Consider the following 25,768-nt stretch of genomic DNA (forward strand, 5'->3'; position numbering starts at 1 on the left):
AGTTTGTTAATGACATTTCCCATGACCTCCTCTATGTTTGTGTAGTAGTCTACCTTGATGACATCTTGATTTTTTCTCCAGATCCTATGACGCATCAGAGACATGTCCGTCAAGTCTGCTACGGTTAAGGGAGAATCGTCTGTACGCCAAGTTGGAGAAGTGCGTGTTTGACAGAGATGCTCTACCCTTCCTGGGTTACATCGTCTCGAATCGAGGTCTCGAGATGGATCCGGAGAAGGTAAAGTCTGTCCTGGATTGGCCACGCCCTCAAGGCTTGAGGGCCATACAGCGCTTTTTGGGATTCACCAATTTTTACAGGCAATTTATTCCAAACTTCTCCTCACTGACTTCTCCCATCTCTAACCTCACTAAGAAGGGTATGAACGCCAAGGTGTGGACTCCTGAGGCAGAGTCCGCATTCAATAGCCTGAAGAGTGCCTTCACGTCAGTCTCTATCCTCCATCATCCGGATGTCTCTCTGCAGTTCTCGTTGGAGGTGGACACATCCTCTGTCGGTGCTGGTGCACTCCTGTTCCAGAGAGGTCCCAAGGGCAAGTCAAGGGTATGTGTATATTTCTCTAAGCTCTTCTCTTCCGCAGAACGCAACTACTTGATTGGGGATTTTGAGTTACTGGCCATCAAATTGGCTCTGGAAGGGTGGAGACATCTACTAGAGGGTGCAGCTCATCCGATCCTAATTTTTACAGCCCACAAGAATCTGACCTATCTCCAGACGGCCCAACGGCTGAATCCTCGTCAGGCCAGGTGATCACTGTTCTTTACCAGTTTCCAGTTTGAGCGCCATTATCGCCCGGCCGACAAGAATGTGAGGGCCGATGCCTTGTCCAGGTCTTTCGAGATGGAAGACACCATGGAAATTCCATAGAATATCATTGATCCGTCTTGCATTGTCTCTGTCAACCCCCTGCAAGTTGGGCACATCCCTCCAGGGAGGACTTTTGTGCGTCTTGCTGATCATTGAAGAATCCTCCGCTGGGGACACACCTCTAGCCTGGCAATCACGCGGGGGTCCATAAGATCCGGGATCTGATTGCTCATCATTTCTGGTGGCCTACGCTGCCCAAGGACATTATGGACTTCGTTTCTTCATGTTCTGTATGTGCAGCCAACAAGGCCGCACACTTCAGACCTGCTGGACTTTTCCAGCCATAGCCTGTGCCCAATGCTCCCTGGCAGCATATGGCTATGGACTTTATTGCGGACCTGCCTCTCTCTGCTGGATGCAGCGCTGTCTGGGTGGTGGTGGACCAATTTTCGAAGATGGTCCACTTCGTTCCTCTGACCAGTCTTCCTTCTGCTCCTCATCTGGCCAAGCTGTTCATACAACACATCTTCCACCTGCACGGCTTGCCGCAGCATATTGTGTCTGATCGGGGGTTCAGTTTACCTCGAAGTTCTGGGGAGCCCTCTGCGGACTTCTTGGTGTGAAGTTGGACTTTTCCTCAGCCTACCATCCTCAGTCCAATGGTCAGGTCAAGAGGATCAATCAGATCCTGGAGAACTACCTACGCCACTTCATCTCTAAACAGCATGATGACTGGGTGCAGTTGCTCCCATGGGCTGAATTCTCCTACAATAATCACACCAGCGAGTCTAAGAGGAATACACCGTTCTTCATTGTCTACGGCCAGCACCCACAAATTCCTCTCCCGGTGCCCGATACTTCCAAGGTACCAGCGGCTGACTCCGCTTCTAGAGACTTCCTGCAGATCTGGCAGCAGACTCGATCCTCCATCCTAATGGCAGTCGACCGCATGAAACGGAAGGCGGACACAAGGAGAAGAGAAGCTCCTCAGTTTCTTCCCGGCACAGAGGTCTGGCTGTCTTCTAGGAATATCCGACTATGGGTGCCATCGTGCAAATTTGCTCCCAGGTTCCTCGAACCATTCAAGATCCTGCAGCAGATCAACCCTGTCGCCTACAAGCTGCCTCCTACCCTCAGGATCCCCAACTCCTTCGATGTCTCTCTCCTGAAACCGGCGGTTCTGAACCGCTATACCAAGACTCCTAGCCCTGCGGTTGCCTCCAGCGGCCCTTCGGACACCTTTGAGGTTAAGGAGATTTTGGACACCAAGAAAGTGAGAGGAAAAACTTTTTATTTGGTGGATTGGAGGGAGTTTGGTCCTGAAGAGAGGTCATGGGAGCCAGAGGAGAACCTCAATGCCCCTACTCTTCTGAAATAGTTTCTCTCTCGCTCAAGAAGAGCCCCGTAAGAGGGGGGATACTATAATGTCCATGGCTGCGGGCCATCAGCTCCAATCTTCTCCTGACAGCCACAGCCACGAGTCGCCCTTTAAGGGCGGGCACGAGCGTGCGCGCACCGGACTTCTGATGAACTTGATCCCATGAGTACCCAGGACTATAAGAGGGCTCCAGTCCGCTGCTACTCTGCCTGAGCGTTGTTGATGTTTCCTAAGTTTGTCTATGTGATGGCCTCCTAGTGTGTTCTTGTTCCTGTTCCCTGCATTCCATACTATCCTGGTGCTGTGCCAAAGTCGTGTCGTGCTGAATCCCACATCTGACCTGCCTCACCTCGCCTGATGTCTACCTGCTGCTTAGTCCAAGCCGTGCCTGCCCTGCTGCTGTCCGAGCTGCCACAGGTACCTATATGAACTATAGACATTGACCCTGTTAGCCAGCTGCCCTACCGCCAAGTCGGTACGGCCCAGTGGGTCCACAGACCCTTCGTGACAGTCAGGGGCGTAGCTAAAGGCTCATGGGCCCCGATGCAAAAATTCTTACTGGGCCCCCCCCTCCCCCGCAAACTTCTCATGGCCGACGGTCCGCAGCTTTCAGCTGCATCGCTGGGTCTCCTATGTGACCCAACAATGCAGCACTAGCAGCCGGGGCGTCACTAAGGCTGGGTTCACACACCCTATTTACGGACGTAATTCAGGCGTTTTAGCATTGAATTACGTCCGAAAATGCGGCTCAAAAGCGTTGGCAAACATCTGCCCATTCATTTGAATGGGTTTTACGATGTTCTGTGCCGACAGTCATTTTTTTTTTACGCGCCGCTGTCAAAAGGTGGCGCGTAAAAAAGACGCCCGCATCAAAGAAGTACCTGTCACTTCTTCAGACGTAAATGGAGCCGTTTTCCATGGACTCCTTAGAAAAACAGCTCTAATTACGTCCGTAATGGACGCAGCGAAAGACGCCTGCACATGCCATTACGGCTGAAATTACGGTGCTGTTTTCTTCTGAATACAGCACCGTAATTTCAGCCGTAACAGACGCTGCCGTGCGAACATACCCTCAGGGCTTAAAATGTCAGGGAAATAGCCCCAATACATATGTGTCCGCCCAAAAAAAAGTGTGTATATGAGACAGCATAGCATATCTATAGCACTACGACCCTACAAACTATGGATAGGATTAGATACAGTGGCTCAGAAGACAGTACCACACATGATAGGATTAGATACAGTGGCTCAGCAGACAGTACCACACGATAGGATTAGATACAGTGGCTCAGAAGGCAGTATCACACATGATAGGATTAGATACAGTGGCTCAGCAGACAGTATCACACATGATCGGATTAGATATAGGGCCCAGCAGACAGTATCACACAAGATACGATTAGATACAGGGCCCAGCAGACAGTATCACACATGATAGGATTAGATATAGGGCCCAGCAGACAGTATCACACATGATCAGATTAGATACAGGGCCCAGCTCGCTGACATTGCGTCTCCAGCACTGGACCCAGGATAGGTAAGAATAATAATTTTACTTCTTTATGTGTTACTGATCATTTTTGTGTGTTTGTGTTTTTTTTACAGGTTCGGTTGTTGGACTTCGGATTCGAGGACTTCAATGACGGCGTTTTTTTTATTCTCAATAAAATGGTTAATGAGGGTTGTGTTTTTTTATTTCAATAAAATATTTTTTCTATGTGCTTTTACTTTTTTAAACTTTATTATCACCGCCTTAGTAATGGCCGCCGGCTGATTGACAACCTCCATTACTAAGGCGGGGCTTAATGTTAGCCGGTGCAGAGGCCAACACTAACCCCCATTATTACCCCGGTACCCACCGCCACCAGGAGTACTGGGAAGAGCCAGGTACGAACCAGTACCCGACCATCTGTAGTGACGGGCAGGCACCGGGGTGGCCGCAGGCTGGTAGTATTAGGCTGGGGAAGGCCAAAAACAGTGGCCCTTCCCACCTTTGTAATGCTGCCTGCTGCTGCTGTGTTGTATCTGGCTGGTTATGAAAATTGGGGGGGACCCCACATCGTTCTTTCCAATTATTATTATTTTTTTTTTTTAAATGACGTGGGGTCCCCCCCCCTTTTTCATAACCAGCCAGATACAATAAAGCAGCAGCAGCCTAGCATCACCAGGGTGGGAAGGGCCTCTGTTTTTGGCCTTTCCCCTCCTGATAATACCAGCCTGCGGCCACCCCAGTGGCTGACTGTCACTACAGATGGTCAGGTACTGGATCGTACCCGGCTCTTCCCAGCACCCCTGGTGGCGGTGGGTCCCGGGGTAATAAAGGGGGTTAGTGTTCGCCTCTGCACCGGCTAACACTAAGCCCCGCCTTAGCAATGGATGCTGTCAATCAGCCGGCGGCCATTACTAAGGCGGTAGTAATATAGTTAAAAAAAAACACAAAGACATAGAAAAAATATTTTATTGAAATAAAAAAAAACCCACACAGCCCTCATTAACCATTTTATTGATAATAAAAAAAAAGCTGTTATCGAAGTAGTCCTGGAATCCACCGTAGTCCAACGACCGAACCTGTAAGAAAACACACAAAAAATGATTAGTAACACATGTGTTAGGCTTAGATACAGGGCCCATGTGTGATACTGTCTGTGGGACCCTGTATCTAAGCCTACCACAACGTAGGCTTAGATACAGGGTCCAGCAGACAGTAATCTTATACAGTATAAGATTACTGTGTGCTGGACCCTGTATCTAAACCTACAGTGTGGTAGGCTTAGATACAGGGCCCATCAGACAGGATCACACATGGGCCATGTATCTAAGCCTACCATGTGATTGGCTTAGATACAGGGCCCAGCAGACAGGATCACACAATCTGTGATCCTGTCTCATGGGCCCCCTAAGCCTGCTACATCATAGGCTTAGGGGTTGTACAGTCCCTAAACATTGATGGCCTATCCTCAGGATAGGCCATCAATAGCTGATGTGTCTCTCGGGACCCGCCAATCAGCTGTTTTGAAGGGGCCGCAGCACTCGTACAAGAGCTGCTTCCCCTTCATTTCACTACTCGCTCACACTGTGAATCGCCGACACCGATTCACAGTGTGCCGGAATGAAGTGACAGGAATGAAGGGGAGCAGCTCTCGTACGAGTGTTGCGGCCCCTTCAAAAACAGCTGATTGGCGGGTCCCGGGAGTCGGACCCCGCCAGTCAGGGCTATCTTACCTTCCTCTTCGGCCGCGGCGGGAGTTCTGTCGTCTCGATGCTGTGCGCGGCGCATAGCGCTGTGACGTCATGCGCTGCGCACAGCGCTTGACGTCAGGACCTCCGCTGCGATCCGGAAGCAGGAAGGTAAGTAAAGTATGTTACTATAGTAACAGGGGCCAGCGGCCCGAGTTACTATAGTAACTTTTTATTGATGTGGTGCGGGGGGCCGTGGGCCCCCCTGGCTTCGGGGCCCGGTCGCAATTGCGACCGCTGCGACCCCTATAGCTACGCCAGTGGTGACAGTGGAGAGATGGACTGTGGTTCCTTGGGTCACCAGAGGAGATGACTCTGAGGACTCACCCCCTATCTACACAGCACATACACAGTCCACTTTACTTGCACCATAACCATTATTGTTTTCATTGTTCACACAGGACAGATCGTTCATAAGGTCTAATAGGTTATTTGTGAATCAAGTAATAAGAAATCCACCCCAGTATCAAGTGATTGATTCAAAGAGCTCCAAATGGGGCTGTCTTCTGCTGGACCTTTAAGGTCCATTTTTGTGATAGGGCCTGGGCCCACTGGAGGATCCTCCAGGACTCTAGTGGGTCAGTCCTTCACTTTTGTGAAGATATCGTTATGCATGATTTTTGAAGTCAACAAAAATGGCTCAAATTGTGCAAATATATCAAAATGGCACATGTGGCTTGATGGATTTTCTACATCTTGCAAGTTATTTTAGACAGATTTCTCTTCCATATATTATATTATGACTGGTGCACAGGGAAACTACTAAATATGGTACACATCTTTAAAGGTACAGTATATTCCCATCATAAGGCCCTGTTCACACGGCGTGTATTTGACGTGCATTTTGGCATGTTTATGGGCCGAAATACGCTTGATTAAGCGCCCCATTCAAATCAATGGAAAGCGCACAGTTAATACATTCAAAGCTTTTTTATTAAGCAAGCGTACTTAAAAAACATGTAGTTTAAAAATGAAGCAATTATTTGACGCGTAATACGTGCCAAAAATGCACTAAATTTTGCCATAGTCAATGGGAGTCCTAATTGTGCGCCAAAAAACACGCAAAAAGCTTGTAAAAAAACATGTGAAAAACGCGTCAACGCATTTTAAAAAGCGCTTCACAACAAACCCTAGCGTATTTGACACAGCTACACATCGGTTTTTTTGAGGGCTGTGTGAACATGCCCTAAGAAGCCATGATCGATGGTGGTCAATCAATTGGCACCTCTTTGCTCAACTCCTTTTGCTTTCTCCCCCGCAACTCAGCTCCCGGCAGAGGCAAACGCAGGATTCTTAAAGGGGGGTTTCCAAGTGTGTTGGTGACCACAACGGAGACAACCAAAGGCCCCCCGATTATATGGATTTTACCAACTTTTTACATAAATGATATTGTACACTTTAGGGTATGTGCACACAATAACTGCATTTACGTCTGAAATTACGGAGCTGTTTTCAGGAGAAAACAGCTCCTGAATTTCAGACGTAATTGCATGTACTGGCGTTTTTCGCCATGTCTTTTACGGACGTAATTTGGAGCTGTTCTTCATTGAAGTCAATGAAAAACTGCTCCAATTACGTCCCAAGAAGTGTTCTGCACTTCTTTGACGAGGCTGTTATTTTACGCGCCGTCTTTTGACAGCGACGCGTAAAATGACAGGTCGTCAGCACAGTACGTCGTAAGACCCATTGAAAGTAATGGGCAGATGTTTGCCGACGTATTGGAGGCGTTTTTTCAGACGTAATTCGAGGCGTAAAACACCTCCATTATGCCTGAAAATAGGTCGTGTGAACCCAGCCTTACATGGGGAGGTTTAGTGGTTAGTGATATTATTCCTGTCCTACTACTGTGGTCTGGAATAGCTTAGCGATTAATACATAATATCTCCGTTGGGGTCTAAGGTGAAGGAAGGGATTAATATTGATATACATGACGATTATGGGTTGTTTTTGTTATTATGGGTTTTTATCAATATCCCTGGAGGTCTATGGTGCTTTAATAGTTATCATTTAATGTAATTATATTATTATAAAATATTATTATATTTTTTAGGATGGTGCAGGGGGTAGCGGTGGCCCCGAGCAGGAAAGTCTAACTGTAATATTGTTTGATTTAATAAATAAGTCCAGAAATCTTTTAATGGTCGGGGCACTTTTTTGAATAAAAAATTCCAAATCCCCTACACATAGTGTAACATGATAAAATTCTCCATATTTCAAGAGCCATAACTTTTTTCTGTCTATGCAGCTGTACGAGAGCTTTTTTTTTTTTGCGGGATGACTTGTAGTTTTTATTGGTATCATTTCAGAGTACATACGACCAGGGGCGTAACTAGGAAAGACTGGGCCCCATAGCAAACTTTTGACTGGGGCCCCCCCTCCCCTGGGTGTCACACAACCCCCCCCCCTTGTAGATAGTGCCTTTTTTACAGCCCCCCCTGTAGATAACGCCATACAGCCCCCCTGTAGATAACGCCATACAGAGTCCCCCCTGTAGATAACGCCATACATAGATATCTACAGAGGGGGCTGTATGGTGTTACCTACAGGGGGGGCTGTATAGCGTTATCTACAGGGGGGACTCTGTATGCCGTTATCTACAGGGGGGACTCTGTATGCCGTTATCTACAGGGGGGCTGTATAGCGTTACCTACAGGGGGGGCTGTATAGCGTTACCTACAGGGGGGGCTGTATAGCGTTACCTACAGGGGGGCTGTATAGCGTTACCTACAGGGGGGCTGTATAGCGTTATCTACAGGGGGGACTCTGTATGCCGTTATCTACAGAGGGGGCTGTATGGTGCTAACGCCATACAGCCCCCCCTGTAGGTAACGCCATACAGCCCCCCCTGTAGGGAACGCCATACAGCCCCCCCTGTAGGTAACGCTATACAGCCCCCCTGTAGGTAACGCTATACAGCCCCCCCTGTAGGTAACGCTATACAGCCCCCCCTGTAGGTAACGCTATACAGCCCCCCTGTAGGTAACGCCATACAGCCCCCTCTGTAGATAGCGCCATACAGCCCCCCCTGTAGGTAACGCTATACAGCCCCCCTGTAGGTAACGCCATACAGCCCCCTCTGTAGATAGCGCCATACAGCCCCCCTGTAGGGAACGCCATACAGCCCCCCTGTAGGGAACGCCATACAGCCCCCCTGTAGGTAACGCTATACAGCCCCCCTGTAGGTAACGCTATACAGCCCCCCTGTAGGTAACGCCATACAGCCCCCTCTGTAGATAGCGCCATACAGCCCCCCCTGTAGGTAACGCTATACAGCCCCCCTGTAGGTAACGCCATGCAGCCCCAACCCCCCAAAAAAATCTGACCTACAGTGTGTCCTACAAAAGACATGTATCCCCTCTCTACAGGATCTCCACAGGATAGGGGATACATGTGTGATCGCTGGCAGCGATAGGGAGAACGGGGGACTGAAAGTCCCCTGAACTTTTCCATGACTAACCTCTGACTTCCGGCGTCTGCGCAGCTCAATAGAAATGAAAGGAGCGCTGGTCACGCATGCGCACAAGCACGACCGGCGCTCCATCACACATGTATCCCCTGTCCTGTGTATATCCTGTGGAGAGGGGATACATGTCTTTTGTTTAATGGCAGAGCGGGGAGATACATCCCTGCTCTGCCGTAGTGTTCAGTGGCGTCCCGCTGTAGCAGCCATAGCGGCTGCTAGCGGAGCCTCCGGCCATGGTGGGGGCCCGTGCCGGCGGGCGACACGGGCCCCCTCATGCCGCGGGCCCCATAGCAGCCGCTACGGCTGCTACGCCGGTAGTTACGCCACTGCATACGACTTTTTGATCACTTTTTATCACATTTTTTCTTTAGGCAGGATTCATAGAAAACAGCAATTTTTGCATTGTATTTTATTTTATATGGCATTCGCCTAGCGGGTTAAATAATGTAATAACTTTATATAGTTGGGGTCGTTACGGACGTGGTAATACCAAATATGTGTAACTTTTTGACTTTTTTGTTTTATTAATAATAATAATAATAATAATAATAATAATAAAGCATTTTGTAAGGGAAAAAAGTGCGTTTTTTTTTTTTTTTCACATTGGATTTTTATTTATTTATTTATTATTACCTCTATTAAAAAAAAAATTCAACTTTTTTACTAGTCCCACTAGGAAACTTTACTGTATGATCATCCGATCGATGCTTTTATAATACACTGCAATACTTCTGTATTGCAGTGTGTTACTGCCTGTCCGTGTAAAACTGACAGGCATCTGCTAGGCCATGCCTCTGGCAATAACTAGAGGCAGAACTGGGGGCCCTTTTCAGGCCCCCGACTGCCATAGAAGACACCGGTGGGGTGAGAGAGGGAGTCCCCCCCTCCCTCCAAAACCATTCAGATGCGGCGCTTGCTATTGAGCGGCGCATCTTTTGGGTTAAATGGGCGACATCGATATTTATTTCGATCTTGCCCGTTCGAGCATTAACTGCTCATGTTGCCGTTTATTTATTCCTTAAAATCAGCAATTGCATCGGAATAAAGCCCGTTAGTGGCCGCCGTAAAAACACTAATGGGCGGTCACTAACGGGTTAATCTGCAATGATATAATTAGTCCGTCTTAGTACTTTTCGAACAAACAATAAAGGGGATGTCCAGTTTTAGAAAAACATGGCTGCCTTCTTCCAAAAAGAGCGCCACACCTGTCCATGGGTTGTGTCTGGTATTACAGCTCAGCTTCACTGACCTGAATGGGGCTTAGCCACAATACCACACACAACCTGTGGACAGGTGTGGAGCTGTTTTTGGAAGAAAAAAAAAAACAGGACAACCCCTTTAAAAATGTTGCTACAAATACGATGATTTAGATTCGGGACTTCCTTATACCAGAAGCTGGAAAACCATAAAAAAGAGAGATTACATTCATCAGTCATTTACTTTTGTAAATCTTTCGTCTTAAATCCCATTAAGTTAACAGAGTTATGATTTAATAGCAAAAACATTCTCTCTTTCTAAATTAATGTCATGGATTTGTTAGAGAAATTAACAGAAAAGATAAAAATGTTCTTGGAAAATGTCGATTCATTCAAAACTAATTATCTTGAAAGAACGCAGGCCGGTAATGTAATGTGATATCACGAGTTTATTGTAGCCAGAAATCATTTATACAAAAAGAAAAAAAGTCCCAATAAAATAGGGATGGGCCCAGATAGAAAAAGAATGACTGCCGCCTTTATATCTAGCAGTGTTGAATTTGTCATGTGTTTCCTTTGTGGACTGTGGTAACCAAAATCGTAACTTGAAGCTCCTGGATCCCAATGCAAAACCCCCTTACCATGTCTCATTTATTATACTGGTGTCTTTCTATGTGGCAGAGGGGCATTTGGCCCCTTTAAGCACCAGGGCCTGGATGCAATTGCTACCTCAGCACCCCATATAGCTACATCCCTGGTGACAACTCAAAAGCTTTACTTCATCTATGGAAAAAAATAAAAACCTTCATTGTGCCAATGACATATTCAGCTCTGCTACATTAACATGAGCTTTGTTGCCCTACTACATCTACAGGTGCGGTTGTCTCCCACTTCTAGCGAGAAAGTTGTCATTACATTAGCACAGTATAGGCTGGTGGAGTACTCGTGATTGAAAGGAAGGGAACATCTATCTGTTAGGGATCTGCCAGGTACTTCATCTAGGTATACTCCTGGGATTAATCAATCCACACCTGAGGCCAGACCTGTTCGACTGACACCATCTCCCACCAACCAGGGTGGCAGGCTCAGGAGTGGGAGAGCCTATCGCGGCCTGGTCTGTCGGAGTTAGCTCCGCCCCCTGTCCTTTATTACCTGCCCTGTTCTCTCCCTCAGTGCTTGTAATTCTTTTGGATTCCTGGCCCCACTGCTGCTTGCTCCAGCCTGCTTCTGCCGTGCTTCTGCCTTGCTGCAGTTCTGCTTGACCTGCTTTGCTTTGCCCCTGGCTTGCTTCTGTCTCCTTGCCCGCTTGGGTGTACTCACTTCGTCCTGGTCCTGACTGTCCGTTCGCCGCTCCGTTTCCTCGTGGCGTTCCGTGGCTACTGCCCCTTCCCTTGCATGTTCCCTGTTTGTTTTCCTGTGCACTTAGACAGCGTAGGGACCGCCGCCCAGTTGTACCTCGTCGCCTAGGGCGAGTCGTTGCAAGTAGGCAGGGACAGGGCGGTGGGTAGATTAGGGCTCACTTTCCCTTCACCTCCTTCCGGCCATTACACTATCCTTATCTATAAGGCATAAGAACAGCTGTCATATAACAGCTGCTCCATTTTCTGATCCTAAAGATCGAAATATGAACAGGAGGCTTCATACAACCAGCCTGTTGTTTGTGCCGATTGGTCTTGGTCAGCCGTTATAGTAATATGCACAAACTCTAGGGAAGAACCAGTGACTATATCGAGATGTGGACCCCCTCCCAGAATCAGTGTCATTTAATGTTTGACTAAATCTCACTGGACATAAACATCAGATTATTGTCGGTAGGTGGCGCTCATGACAACAGAATCTGATGCGTATAGGGCGGGGTAACCCAATGGTCCCCTGTTGTTGGAGGAAGCCAAGTTTATTTTTTGATCATAAGTAGATAAGGACGTCCCGGTAATCTTTCTGGGAGGTAAAGGTCCCTAACAGTGGCGTAGCTATAGGGGTCGCAGCGGTCGCAGTTGCGACCGGGCCCCTAAGCCTGGGGGGCCCACGGGCCCCCGTTGCCATACAGCATGTTTCCTAACAATCTTCTGTGCCGTGAAGCCGGCACTTCCTGGCTACGGTCACATGGTGTACCATGTGTACCATAGTGTACCATGTGACCGTGTTGTCACGTGACACGGCTTCCAGACGGAGCAGAAGAGTGGGTGCGGAGGACTCCAGGTAAGCTGCAGTGTAATGTTATGTATTGTAATGTAATGTTATGTATTGTAAAAATGTAATGTATTGTGTTGTGATGCCTTGTAATGTATTGTGTTGTTTGCGGTGGAGAGGGGGGGGGGGGTTAAATCACAGCCCCCCCCCCCCCTCCTGCACCGCAAACTGCACAATACAGTATAGTACACATGACTATGAGAGCGGGGCTGCGGCTGTGTAATACAGTCACTGCCCCGCTCCTGAGTCCTGACATGTGCGCGCCGTCAGGATTATGTGATGCGGCCGGCGCTGCACTAATGATCTGCGGCACTGAAGACAGAACATGGCGGGCGCGCTACAAAACACCCCCATGTTCTGTCTTCAGTGCCTGCACCGCCGCTCATTAGTGAAAGCGCCAGCCGCATCACCTCATGCTTACCGCGCGTGCACTTGTTGTCAGGAGCGGGGCAATGGCTGTATTACACAGCCGCAGCCCCGCTCTATAACGGCGGAGATCAGAGAAACCTCTCATCTCTGCCGCTATTCTCCTGGATGCTGCGATCACAGCTGACTGCAGCATTCAGGGGAAAGTGAGAAGGGGGATGCCCCTGGATCGCGTCACGGGGAATTCCTGTGACGCGATTGAGGGACATACCATATATGGGCAGACAGCCCAGGGTCTATTGACTGACCCCAGGGCTGTCTTACCATATTTCCTGTTGTTAGGGCATACTGAGGTATGTCCTAACAACTGCCTGTGTACTATACATACACAGGCTAATGTACTGGCTTATAGCTATAGGCCAGTACATTGAAGTTTAAAAATAAAGTAAAAACAAAGTAATGTTAAATAAAAAAAATTACACATACACCTTTTTTACAATAAACATTAAAATAAGTCTCAATACATAAAACATACACATAATCGGTATTGGCGCGGCCGTAATAACCTGCACAACTATTTTTTTGCATCATTTATGTGTACTCTGTAAAAAAAAAAAAAAAAAAAATTGCTTTCTATCACTTAGGCCCCATTCACACGACCGTGCCCGCAATCACGGCATGCGATTGCGGGCACGGCCGGCCACCGACTGCCACCCGCATTTTCGGGCCATGCGCCCGTACAAAGTATGGGAGCACGGGCCGCAAAATGCAAATGGTCGGACATGTTCCATAATTTTCTGAACATTTCAACGGCACGGTCACCCATGCGTAGCGCTACGGAAATGTGTCCGCGCTCAATGAAAGTGAATGGGTCCATTTTTGCAGACCGCAATTGCGGTCCGCAAAAACGGAGGTTATCTACGGTCGTGTGCATGGGGCCTAATTGTGAAACGCGAGGTGCGATGATGAATTTAACCTCCATGTGCCTCACATTAATAGTAATTAACCCCATCATGTACCTTACACATTAACCCATTATGACTGAGAAACATGATGGGGTTAATTACTATTAATGTGAGACATTCAAAATTCATCATCGCACCTCGTGCCTAACATTAGAAAACGAAATAACTTTTTTTTTTTTATTACTGTTGGCAAAGTAAACGAAGTATCGGTATCGAAGTCCAAATTTTGGTATCGGGACATCCCTACACTGTGGGTCACGTCCCCCTGGGGGTTCGTGAGTCACTCACCGAGGTCCCGGTTCCAATCAATGCTGGAGCAAGGAGCTGACATCTCCATGATCTAGCATTCCCTGTGCCCTGAGCGGCTCGACGCAGGCAGGCGGGATGTAGCGACATCATCGCCCCTGCCTGCGCTGAGTCACTCATACCACACACCGGAGGAGGCGAAGGATCCTCCACCTGACGTGGGAACGGGGATAGGTAAGTAATTATGCACATATGGGGGCATTATACTGTATGGGGGGGGCTGATATTGTGGGGGGGGCAGTATACTGTATGGGGGGCTGATATGGGGAGCATTATACGGTATAGGGCTGTTATGGGGGGGCATTATACTGTGTGGGGGCAGCTGTGGGAGCATTAACTGTGTGGGGGCATTATACTATGGGGGCTGTTGGGCAAGGCGTCTGGGCATAGGAGCGCGCGGGGGTCTGCTGATGATGGTGGTGCTGGGGAGGGGTAGGGGGGCCCAAGCTGAATTCTTGCACCCGGGCCCATGAGCCTTTAGCTACGCCCCTGGTCCCTAAGTATCATATGGACCCTGGACAATTGCCCCTGTTGACTTTTCTACAGCCCGGCCCTTATCCCCATAACACTGGGGGGGGGGGGGGTTAGGAAAGGTTCATCTTAGTGCCTTGCGTTTCATCAATTATTTAAACGATCCATCCATAGACTCTATCCATCCCTTGGTACGTATCTTATGTATCTGGAGGGTCACATAACGGGAGATATGTGGCATAAAGTAGTGACCATGGGGGCAGACATACTTCTGGACTTCCAGTCACTAGTCCTATTGAGGAACACTATAGTCAGCCACTTCCCAACCCCAAATAGTTTCTCCTAGGCACCAATAAAGTCATTCTAAACTTTATTACAAGATGGGGGTTTGGGTGGTGAAGCATTCTATGATCCTATATTCTGGATAAATCTTCCCCATGCCAAGCCTCTAAAAATGGGGCAATATTAGTTTGCCATCCCTACTGTAAAAGTGACGGGTCCTGCTGCTGGTGTGTTCTCAAGAACTCATAACCGGGTTACAAGGCGTCCCGGGAGCACATGTGCGTCTAAATAGACCCGTCGGCAACGCTGAGCTGCCTGCACGTTAATTTGCGGGTGCGTGGCATGTTTTGACAGCCGGGATCACAGCTTCCAGTCTCTAGTGGGACTACAAAAAGGGGTTGTCCAGTTTAGAAAACCCATTTCCATACACCCTATTTGGAAATTGTGAGTTAATAGCGGGGGTGTCCTCTGTTCAGGATCCTCATTTCAGAGTGGAGAGCAGTTACATAGATCGTCTCTCTCTCTCTTTCTGAAGGATCTGACTTGTCCTTTATTACACAGACAACACATTGATATGAATGGACACTGTGCAATGCTTCATTTCTCCTGTGGTGGCGCTGCAGGGAAATTGAACACTTACTGCCAGGTTTCCCCACAGATCACAGCTGATCGCTGGAGGTCCCAGCAGGGGGACACTTTGCTGTCTGCATACTGTAAAGAGACCTTCTAATAAGTAGTGATTGCTCAAAGTGGACAACCCCTTTAAAGAGGCTCTGTCACCAGATTTTGCAGCCCCTATCTGCTATTGCAGCAGATCGGCGCTGCAATGTAGATTACAGTAACGTTTTTATTTTTAAAAAACGAGCATTTTTGGCCAAGTTATGACCATTTTTGTAGTTATGCAAATGAGGCTTGCAAAAGTCCAAGTGGGCGTGTTTAAAGTAAAAGTCCAAGTGGGCGTGTATTATGTGCGTACATCGGGGTGTTTTTAATACTTTTACTAGCTGGGCGTTCTGACGAGAAGTATCATCCACTTCTCTTCACAACGCCCAGCTTCTGCCAGATCACGCTGTGACGTCACTCACAGGTCCTGCATCGTGTCAGACGAGCGAGGACACATCGGCACCAGAGGCTACAGATGATTCTGCAGCAGCATCGGCGTTTGCAGGTAAGTCGATGTAGCTACTTACCTGCAAACGCTGATGCTGCTGCAGAATCAACTGTAGCCTCTGGTGCCGACACGATGCAGGACCTGTGAGTGACGTCACAGATCTGCACTGCCAGAAGCTGGGCGTTGTGAAGAGAAGTGGATGATACTTCTCATCAGAAAGCCCAGCTAGTAAAAGTATTAAAAAAACGCCCCGATGTACGCACATAATACACACCCAGTTGGACTTTTACTTTTAAACACACCCACTTGGACTTTTGCAAGCCTCATTTGCATAACTACAAAAATGGTCATAACTTGGCCAAAAATGCTCGTTTTTTAAAAGTAAAAACGTTACTGTAATCTACATTGCAGCGCCGATCTGCTGCAATAGCAGATAGGGGCTGCAAAATCTGGTGACAGAGCCTCTTTAATACCTAAAATAGGCCGATCCTTAACAAATGAAACATTGATATATAAATTGACAGGTTGTGAAGGAATACCCCTTTCAGTTGTTTCAAATGGAAGCGCAGTGCCCATTAACCCCTTCCCGACATGTAGCATATCCATATGTCATAGCGAGGTAGGGGAAGTATGGAACGGGCTCACGGAGTGAATCCGCTCCATACGATGCGGGTGTCGGCTGTATGTTACAGCCGACACTTCATAGTAACGAGGGGGATCGCGCTCGTTTAACTGGTTAAATGCCGCGGTCAATAGCGACTGCGGCATTTAAATCGTTTGAAAGACGAGGGCGACCCCCTCTAGCAGCTCATCGCGCCCCCTGTAATGCAATCGCGGGGTGGCGATGGTTGCTATGGCTGCCTGGGGGACTAATGAAGGCCCCCAGGTCCGCCATCTTTGTTCTCCTATTAACCCCTTAATGACCAGCCTATTTTAGACCTTAAAGGGAACCTCTCACCAGCATTTTAGCTATAAAGCCAGCAATACCTGGTGAAAGTGGGTGAAAAATCATTGTCATCTAAGCTATAAATATGTTCTAAGTAAGCTCTGTACCTTTAGTATTCCGTTTTTCACTGGTCCCACACCGTATGCAAATGAGCAGAAAAGAGTCAAATCTTCATCTGAAAAGAGTCAGATTTTCATTCCTCCAGCATCTCAGAGTGGACTCCACCTCCTTCTTTTTGATTGACAGCTTCTTAGCCAATCAGGGCCGGACAGGTGACGGCGGTGGGCGGGGTTAAGAAGCTGCATCCCAGAGGGAAAAATAATTACCATAAAAGGCGGGAAGAGTTTAAACGACGATATTTACAGACAGAGGAGGACTTCAGGAAAGAAGAGACCAGGAACGAACTCTGGACAGCTGCGGCCATTGAGGGGTCAGGCGAGTTTGACAGGTAAGATGTTGATGACAGGATCCCTTTAATGACCAGGCTATTTTTTACGTTTTTCCATCGTCGCATTCCAAGAGCTATAAGGGTATGTTCACACGCTGAGAGGCAGTTACGTGTGAAAAGACAGACTGTTAACAGCTGCCTCGTTTCACACGTAAAAGCTCCTCCTCGTAATTTACGAGGCGTCTGAGACGCTCGTAAACCTTGAGCCGTGCTTCATTGATTTCAATGAAGAACGGCTCAAATTACGTGGCAAAGAAGTGTCCTGCACTTCTTTGCCGAGGCAGTAAATTTACGGGTCGTCGTTTGACAGCTGTCAAACGACGACTCGTAAATAACAGGTCGTCTGCACAATACGTCGGCAAACCCATTCAAATGAATGGGCAGATGTTTGCCGACGTATTGTAGCCCTATTTTCAGACGTAAAACAAGGCATAATACGCCTCGTATACGTCTGAAATTTGGCCGTGTGAACCCAGCCTAACTCTTTTATTTTTGCGTCGACATAGCTGTATAAGGTCTTGTTTTTTGCAGGACAAGTTGTATTTTTTAATCGCGCCATTTTGAGGTGCATATTATTTATTGATTAACTTTTATTAACTATTTTTAGGGGGGGGGGAATAGAAAAAACCCAGAAATTTTGCCACTCTTTTTTGCGTCTTAAATCTACGCCGTTTACTGTGTGGTATAAATAATACAATAACTTTATTCAGCGGGTTGTTACGATTGCAACAATACCAAATTTGTATAGTTTTTGTATGTTTTACTAATTTTACACAGTATAAACGCTTTTTTTTCAAAATTATTTGTTTTTGTGTCTCCATATTTGAAGAGCCATAATTTTTTACTGTTCCGCTGCTGCAGTTGTATGAGGGCTTTTTTTTTGCGGGACGACTTGTAGGTTTTATTGGTACCATTTTGGAGTAGATGCGACTTTTTGATCACTTTTGATCACATTTTTTTTAAGTTTGGATTTACAGAAAACAGCAATTTTTCCATAGTTTTTTATTTATTTTTTTACGGCGTTCGCCGTGCGGGTTAAATAATGTAATAGCTTTATAGTCGGCATCGTTACGGACGCGGCGATACCAAATAGGTGTAACTTTTTTTTACTTTATATGGTTTTTTAATAGTAAAGCAGTTTGTAAGAGGAAAAAGTGGGTCTTTCAATTCTTTTTCACATTTTTTCCTTATTAACTTTATTAAAAATGTTTTACTTTTTTACTAGTCCCACTAGGGGACTTCACTGTACGATCCGCCGATCGCTATTATAATACACTGTAATACTATCAGGCATTCGCTCCAGGCAGACCTGGGGGCCTTTATTAGGCCCCCGGCTGCCATCGGAGACACTGACACTCGGCGATCTTATCGCCAGGTGTCGGTGGGATGAGAGGGAGCTCCCTCCCTCTCTCCAAAACCCCTCAGATGCGGCGCTCGCTATTGAGCACCGCATCTGAGGGGTTAAACGGGTGAGAACGATACTGATTTAGATCTGACACGGCAGAGCAGGGACGCCCCCAGCCCTTAGCTGCCTCTAGCAGCGGAGAGCAGGGAGATTTGACAGCTCCCTGCTCTGTTTATTTATTCTGATGCAGTGCCGTAAAAAGTCTATGGCATCAGAATAAAGCCCATTAGTGACTGACGTGAAAAGGCGTATTAGCGGTCACTAACGGGTTAAGCCAGGCCTCCGGCAGGGCTTAATAGGTGCCTGTCAGAATCACAATATACTGCAATACATTAGTATTGCAGTATATCGTGCAAGCGATCTAACGATCGCTGGTTGAAGTCCCCTAGGGGGACTAATAAAAAAAAGTAAAAATGAGTAAAATAAAATGTTTTTTTTATGTAAAAAATTAAATAAATATTCAAAGTTGAAAAAAAAACCTTTTCCCATTTCCCCCTACAGCATAGTAAAATAAATAAATAAACATAATTGGTATCGCCGCGTCCGTAAAACTCTGAACTATTACAATATATCATTATTTGATCCGCACGGTGAACGCCAGAAATGCCAGAATCTCTATTTTTTTGTCACCTCATCTCCCGCAAAAAAGAAATAAAAAGTGAACAAACCATCGCATGTACCCCAAAATGGTATCGTTAAAAACTACAGATTATCCCGCAAAACATAAGCCCGCATACCACTTAATCAACGGAAAAATAAAAAAGTTATGGCTCTCAGAATTTGGCGACACAAAAGAAATAGTTTTTAATACTTAGGTTTTTACTTGTAAAATGCAGAAAAAACTATATATATTTGCTATCGCCGTAATCGTATTGACCCACAGAATAAAGTTAACATGTTGTTTTAATTGCACAGTGAATTCCGTAAAAACGAAGCGCAAAAAACAATGGAGGAATCGCTGTTTTTTTCATTTTCTACCCCACAAATAATTTTGTCTTGTTTCCTAGTACATTATATGGCAAAATAAATGGCGCTACAAAAAACTACAACACGTCCCGCAAAAATCAAGCCCTTTATAGGACTATATCGACGGAAAAATAAAAATTTTATGGTTTTTGGAAGGTGGGGAGGAAAAAACGAAAATTAAAATCTGAAAGTTGTTTACGACGGGACGGGGTTAAAAGCGATGGACCACCTCCAGAGTCAGAACTGTGCTTGCCAGTGGCTCTCTGTTCAGGTTAATGAAGGGGTTGAACAAACTGGACAACTCCTTTGTAATATACATTCGCCCCGGCGAACCCAAGGCCATTATGGATCCAGCTGCTGTTACCAGGAGTTGTGCTGGTCATAAAGCCCCCTCTAATTTTTGCAACCAGTTCCCTATGGAGTTTAATGGGGGAAAATTTATTTATTGAAGTTTTTTTATTTTGGGCCAGAAGCATCTTGGTCTCTAACCTTGGGAACTTGCAAATGAAATAAGTTGCCCCTCAGGCCACATGGTCATGGCACAGAGGCTGTACGTTGGCACACGGAGACCTTTTCGGCTATGGGTGCCATATTACGGCTCCGTAGAACTTCGAACCTTAATCTAGCCATGTGCGTGAGGCCTATAATATACCAGGATGCTTCTTGTATTCAGGAATATCCACAACTCACTTGGAAGTGTCCTTCAAATTCTGTATCTCAAGTGCTGAAACTCAACTTGTTTTCGAGGCGACTCTATATAATATGTAGCATGTCAGATATGTCAACTGGATTGTTATTCCGAACACATTCGAGTAAACACATTCACACCAGCCGTTCTCGGCAGTAGACCCCAAAGAGGCGCAGTTTATATGAATGCATGAATAATCATTGCTCAGGTGGCTGGAAGGTGCTTCTCTTTGAACCACGCAGAAATGTTCAAGAGGCTTCTCCCGCTGCTCCCATCTGCTAAACGCAAACACCGGCAGAATTATAATGGAGATATAATATTACCAGGGATCTTATGAGAAGGAGGTGATTTCTTATGCCGCTCACGTTTCTCCGGGAACATAATACTTCATTGAAAAGTTAATATTACTTAGGTAAAGAAATCGGCGCTGCTTGAAGTGTCTGTGAATGTATGCTGCATACAAAACAATAGGACAACCATCCGCAGAAGGAAAATACAACAAAAAGATCAAAAACATTGTAAAAATTTCCGTTTCTCCTAGTCGAGGGTCCGGCTGGTCCTTCTTGGACCATTTAAAGTCATACAGATAAGGGCAAAACAGTAGTGCCGATTCCACTTCCACGAAATTAAAGGTATATGCTCCTTAGGTCCACCAGGGGAAAGTATTCTGAGGGTCCACCCTATGCAGAACATGTAGAAATAGACCCAAGTGACAAGTGATTGTCTCAAAAGTCATCTCCAAATGAGGTTGACTATATAGCTGCCCTAGGTACTGAAGGGCTAGTCAGTCGAAAGTAAAAAAAAAAGATATCTCCGTCTAACTGTACTATTTTTCCAATCCACATTCGGTATAAACATGATAGCCGTGAGTAGCTGGGGGGTTTCTTGGTGGACTGGAAATTTATAGTCAACTTAGCTGCTGTCCTGCTCCTGAAAGATTTGGCCTCCGTTCCAGCCCAACATTTTCCACTCTCCAAGATGGCTGCTGCCGTTTCGTGCTTTGCTATGGGGAGCTTTTTCTAAAATCTGAGATGTGCCCCCATTCCCTCTACTGCCCTCTGGTGGACTTGCGCTGATGACATCACTGTCAGTACTGTGTCTATCAGCGCTGATGTCATCAGAGCTCGTCCATCGCAGGGCTGTGTAGGGGGCCTATCTCCGACTTCCGAAGAAGCGCTTCATAGCAAAGTCTAATACTGCGGTGGCCGTCTTGAAAAGCGGAAACAAGGGACGGAATCATGCAGAAGTGGAGCAGCAGGTACATTGATAATACATTTCCAATGTATCGTCACTTCTTAGGAGGGGACTAGAGGGTCGCTTTAAATACTGCTTCTCCTTGCAGCACATATAAGGCACGTGGCATTAAGGGGTTAAAGAACCATGTATTGTAAATATCTCTAAGGATCAGAATGATACTTACCTTGTCGAATATTTTATCCCTTACAGAAATTTTGAAATATCTGAATCCAGCGACATATCAGTTGTCACAAATTGAAAGCCCAATTCGATTAAATAGGTGAAAATATAATAAAGAAACTTTTGCTTTACTACTGTACGTTTGTTTTTAAGGTTATTTTTATTTATTTTTTATTAATTTACTATAAAAAAAAATAAAAAATTGTAAATGTAATTTTCCGGAGCTCGAATGAAAATCTGCAATGTGTTTCTTTTGTCTTGTGCTGTACAATGCCTTGTATCTAACTCCAATATATACAAATGGACGGATTTCCATTACCTAATTATCTATCAAGCGGAGACTGATGAAAAAGAGTTATAAGGAGCTCATCCATATGTAATAGAACGCATTGGGCAAAAACACTCAGAGCCAAATGTAATCAGGTCCTCGGCACAATTGGCGTGGTATTTTCAAGTGTCTACTTCATATTTCTGTTCTTGGAATAAATTATATTGATAATTGTAATAATTTCTGTTCTAAGTATTCGCAGGCTTAGATTATTAGAATGATGACATTATCTCCTAGATTCATAACACAGGTTGATTTGAATCAGATTCGGAATGGAGATGGAAAGAAAGTTACTTATTTCAATCACATTTTCATTACCAGTGTCCTCACATTTTTACTAAAACCCTTTCATGTTCAGATTGTTTTTGCTTTAATACATGGCTCCAAATGATCTTGTTGCGCCCGCATTCTCCACCATTACTTTTTTTGAGAGCTGTAAAGATACATTATCATACAATTAAAGATTACCGCACCTTTCTTTGGCAAAAAAACCCTAATTTTTGGTCAAATTATGCAAATTTCAGAAAATGAAGACCAAGAACGGGACCGGACTTCCTCCGGAATAATTTTTCCATTTCTCGCACTTTCACTACTTGCTAAGACTAAATTAATTTGATGGACCTTGTTAACAAAGATCTGTGTACATAATACAGTAGTGGTTCATCACATGATCACCAATTGCCCGACAGGGCTTGGGCCGTTGCGTCTTAGCAAACCCACATCAGCTCCGTAATGCTGATGGAAAGACCGAATATCTCACTATAAAGCAGAATGCACAGGACCGTGCCCGTTTTTACGACTCGTAATTACGGGCACGGCCGGCCGACGGCCGCGGACAGCCGGACATTTTTACGGGCCGTGCTCCCATTATAAAGTATAGGAGCACGCTCCGTAAAATAAAAAAAATAGGACATTTTTCGGCAGGTTTCTACGGCACGGACACCCTCCCGTAGACATATGTGAAGGTGTCCGTTTGCAATAGCCGATTTTTTGGGCCGTGTGTATGGGGCCTAAGGCTTCATGCACACAACCGTAATTTTTATCCGCAATTGCGGTTCCGTATTTGTGAAATAAAATACTGGCACATTCATTTCTATCGGCCATGAACACCTTTCTGTATATTTACGGGTGTCTGTCTGGGCCATAGAAATGAGCCGCAAAAAATAGGACATATCCAATGTTTCACAAATTATGGACCGTGGTCCTATACTTATTGCTGTCAGCACAGTCCACAAATGCGGAGGACACTCTGTGGCACGTCCGAGCAGTATTTACTGCACGGTCGTGCTTAGACCTCATGCACATGACCATATTATGATGCTATATGAGTCCAGAGTTGAGTAGCTCCAAATAAATTAAAAGATGAAAAAAAAGTGAAAAACTTGTTTTGCTATTTTTAACATTTTTCCAAAATGACACCAAAACCCATCCCAAAAAAAAGAATTCAACTAATATCATGGAAAAAAATAAGTAAATTATTTAGAGAACATGGCAAAAAAAAAAAAAAATGACAGCCTTAGAACCTGAAAATGAGTGGGTGACCATGTAATACATGGTCACACGGAGTCCACTAGATCAAGAAGCCAAAGCAGTCATACACTCTGAATAATATAGGGAGGTCCTGAATGGGGACGTCCATATTACCTTATAGAATAAAACAATATCCCGTGTTTGTATTTCTTCGCTTACTTTTTGGTGCATAGTTCACGAGTTTCGGCCCCTCCAAAGACTACATATCATACATTTAATTGCTCATAAATTAAAGAGGTTGTCCACCTCTGAAAAACTATCAAGCAATACTAATGAAATATTTATTAAAGTATTATTTAAATATACTTACCATTTCAAAGTTGCAGATGTCTTCTAATTGCGTTTAGTGTCACGTGACTCCGCCACCGTCTGAACTTTTCTCTTTCGACTGATGTCTCGTTCGGTCTTCTTCAATCTTGACTTCCGGACGAGCTTCCCTTCCGGTCTTCTTGCTTCTTCTCTTCCGAATGATGTCTTCTACCCCTTGCACCTGCGCGTTCCGAACTATTTATATTTTTCACGCATGCGCAGTAACCTACAATATTTTTCGCATGCGCATTGAAAGCAATTTTATTGCGCATGCACATTAACAGTAAGTTCATTGTGCTTCTAAAAACTATTAATTATATTAGTATAATATTAATATTATTTTAGCTATTTTGATTCCGCTCGACTTCGGCCACACAACTGGGTTCGAGGCATCCTATTGGTCTAAAGCTTCCTCAATGCCCGCCCTGTTCTTTCTTTGATTACGCCTCAATGCGAGAACTATTTTATTTTAGTTCATGTTATCCCTCAGTGCCCGCACGTTATTCCTCAGTGACATTATCACTTAGCGGGACACGCGGGCACTGAGGGACAACATTAATGAAAATAAAATAGTGCTCGCATTGAGGCGTAATGAAAGAAAGAACAGGGCGGGCATTGAGGAGGCTTTAGACCAATAGGATGCCTCGAACCCAGGTGTAAGGCAGAAGTGAAGCGGAATGTAAAAGGCTCAAATAATATATTTTTTTTGCGCAGTCGCAATTAATTGTATTTAAAAGCGCAGGCGCAATAAACAGACTTTTAACGCGCATGCGCAAAATATTGTGAACAAACATCAGGATATAAACAATAATGCGTAAAGATGATTTAAATATATAAAATGGTGAAAACCATAGTCAGGGTACAATAACACAACAAGACAGAAGCATTACAATGATTAGAAAAAAATATATAATTGTGACGGCCGTTGTTTCAACGGCCGCCACACGGACGTTTAACACGTTCGTGTGAATAAGGCCTTACTGAACTACATATTCCCTTATAGGTTACATGGACAGGGATTGTCCTAATGACAGCTGTCCTAGATATACACACAATAACCATAGTTAGAAGAAAAGCTATAACAAGATCTGTCAACAGCAGATCGCCTGCGCGTAGTGAAGAGATATGTTTTTCCTGAGTAAAAGTGAACTGAAAAATAAGTACACGTTGCAAAAGAGGCAAAGAAGAAACATTACGAGGATGTTACGTTTGAATTGACTTTTTTTTTTTTTAAGGTCAATTTAAATTTTTTTTTTAATATATAGGATTTTATTCTGGTGCAAAAATTTCGATTTCATTTTTTATTCTTACATTATCACGGTACAGTATTCTAGAAGGTATGGCGTATAGTCCAATATTTGCAACATAAGGTATAAAATATGAATTTATTCCATCGCTATTTTTGCATTTTAACCGGGCTACAATCAATTTCAATTTTTTTTTTTTTTTACTCTTGACTAATGGGAATATCTTTTCATTCTTTTTCAATATTTAGAGAGCAATTTGCAGCGCTTCAGGCTTTCTTTCGCTTTCCTTTCATGAAAAATAATGTAAAACCGAAATGATGAAAGATATTAAAATGGAAACAACAATATTAAAGGTTACCACAATGATATTCTCGAACATGAAAGCCAAATATCTGGATTTCCATGAATTTATGTAAATCGCAGTTACTTTGTACTCGGCGTAAAGTCTGTGATCACTGGGCACAATGTAAATATTTTATTCTATGTCATTTTTTATTTTTCAGATAGGACATTCAGGTCTTCGATGGTAGAATGTTATTTTGTTCATATACAGAAGATTTATATTATGTTTGATATGGATATTCAATTAGTATAAAAGTATAGAAATAATAAAATAGGATAAATATTATTTTAAAAAGTTTTTTTTATTTGTGGATAAAGTTCGATAAGAACTTGTGATAAGATCTTAAAAGGT

This window comes from Rhinoderma darwinii, chromosome 5 (genome assembly GCF_050947455.1).
Source record: "Rhinoderma darwinii isolate aRhiDar2 chromosome 5, aRhiDar2.hap1, whole genome shotgun sequence".
Taxonomy (NCBI): domain Eukaryota; kingdom Metazoa; phylum Chordata; class Amphibia; order Anura; family Rhinodermatidae; genus Rhinoderma; species Rhinoderma darwinii.